The sequence below is a fragment of the Hippoglossus stenolepis genome, chromosome 7, assembly GCF_022539355.2.
Source record: "Hippoglossus stenolepis isolate QCI-W04-F060 chromosome 7, HSTE1.2, whole genome shotgun sequence".
Taxonomy (NCBI): domain Eukaryota; kingdom Metazoa; phylum Chordata; class Actinopteri; order Pleuronectiformes; family Pleuronectidae; genus Hippoglossus; species Hippoglossus stenolepis.
In genome coordinates, this window is record NC_061489.1 from 15272323 (window position 1) to 15274480 (window position 2158).

A 2158-nucleotide genomic window follows, 5' to 3' on the forward strand; every position below is an offset into this window, starting at 1 on the left:
TGGAACATCAGACTCACATTCTGTAGTGACTAACAGTGGTGATTCATGCCCAGAAAACCTAATTACCCTCATATGAAAATGTTACGTCACCGCGAGCAGACTCTGAACTCGGTTTTACATTGTGGAAAATGGGTCAGTTTGGTGACTGGCTGGCTTTGGAAATTTCCTGAGAAAAGTATCCAATGTTTGACTCAGTGTGTGTGTGTGTGTGTGTGTGTGTGTGTGTGTGTGTGTGTGTGTGTGTGTGTGTGTGTGTGTGTGTGTGTGTGTGTGTGTGTCTGTGTGTGGCATTATGTTCCTAACTGGATTCCCTGGTCCCCTCTGAATACCAAAGGCTGCCTCTAAAAGCTGTAATAAGTTTGTTCTGTCAGCAGTCATGAATATGTTAAGCTTATTAAGGAACAGCTCTTATGGATCTGCTGAAAAAAACCTAAGGTGATTATGTTAAGTGTATTAAAAACAGAAACTCTTCTCATTACCTTCTTCCTTCTTTCAACTGGGCAAAATAATGGAAATGGTCTGAATAACCAGATCCAGTGTTATTGTTTCTAATGGATGAGATGGTTTTTCCCCATGAGGAAATCTACAACATGACCTGTGAGTCAGTGCATCTTTTCTTTGACTCATAAATCCTATGACATTAGGACACACATGCCTCCCTCTCCTCAGCACACTCTGTCTGCAATTTAAGTGTTTTTTTCACTTTATCACTCCATCAGTGTGTGTGTGTGTGCGTGCTGGCCCCAGTAGGAACCTGAATGGAGCTGCAGATCACTCTCTCCAAACTCAACCACTTTTATCTCACTCAGAAATGTCCCATGCATATAAATAACACCACTGGGACTCCACCAACCACTGCAGGAGAGGACATGATACAGAGCATTGAAACTCATCCCTGACTGTGTGCTCCTTCTTTCTTTTAGCACTCTCTATGATCAACACTGCCCTGCAGCAATCGGCTGCATATGCTGTGGTGATGTGGTGCAGCTCATGAATGGCAGACAGGCCGGCGCAGAGTGGAGAGGCAGAGACGGGCAGCTGTGCGTAAGTAATGCATCCTCCGGAATCTGGGTCACTCTGGTCTCACACCACTCTCATATTGTCACATTATTTCACCTACTTTTGTGACTTGAGTCATCTTGTCCCAGATAAACACTGAACACATAGACCTGCAGCAGGCACCTGTGATTAGAGCTGATTCAGTTACTGGGCTAGTTGTCTTGATAACATTGAGGCAAGTACATAATACAAAATACAGGAGTGCTGATAACATTCAAATCTATGTATAACAATATTTATAAAATAAATCCTAATTAAAACAACTTCCTACTCATCAATATTTATTATTTGTTCAAGCAACTTCAAGGCCTAAATGTTTTATCTCTTTTATTAATGTCTCATTTGAAGACGACCAAGAGCACGTCATATTGTTCACCTACGACGTCTTGCTGAAATACAAGGCCAGTGAACCACTTCATCACATAAACTAGTCTTTTCAAGATTGCTTCTATGACAACCAGTATCTAGAAGGTGTAATTATTATAATTTGATCGTATTTGTATATTTCTCTATTCATAAACAGAAATATTTGGTTTCAGTCTTCTTACCCTTTATTTCTAATACAGTTGAACTCACCTCTTTATATTTCTAAGTAACCGAATTATACATGTATTTATGTTGAGTATCCTTTTTGACGTCAAAGTCGCTCCATCCTTTTTATTGACAACTTTACAGAAGGCTGTATACAATAACGGTATATACACACAATATATACATCATGTGTACACAGTACAATTAAGCCATATTTGATATATTTGTTACTATGACAACATTGGTTGTAAATAGTATATTCTATATTTTTTGGGCAGTTTGGGGATATTTCTATACTCAAAAACAGAAACGTTTTGGTTCCCAGTGTTCTTTTCTCCTCTTGTTGATAAGAGCATTAAACATTATGTTGAATTCAATGGTTTATTTAAAGCACAAAGTTGCTCCATCCGTCACTGGCAGCTTTACAGTGGGCAATATACACACAGCAAAACAAATAAATGAAATAAAATGAAAATAAATGAAATGAAATGAAATGAAAGTAAACGTATTCCGTATCTGTGGTGCCACCTTACGCACTGACGCCGCACGTGTCTCCCTCCGCACGGGG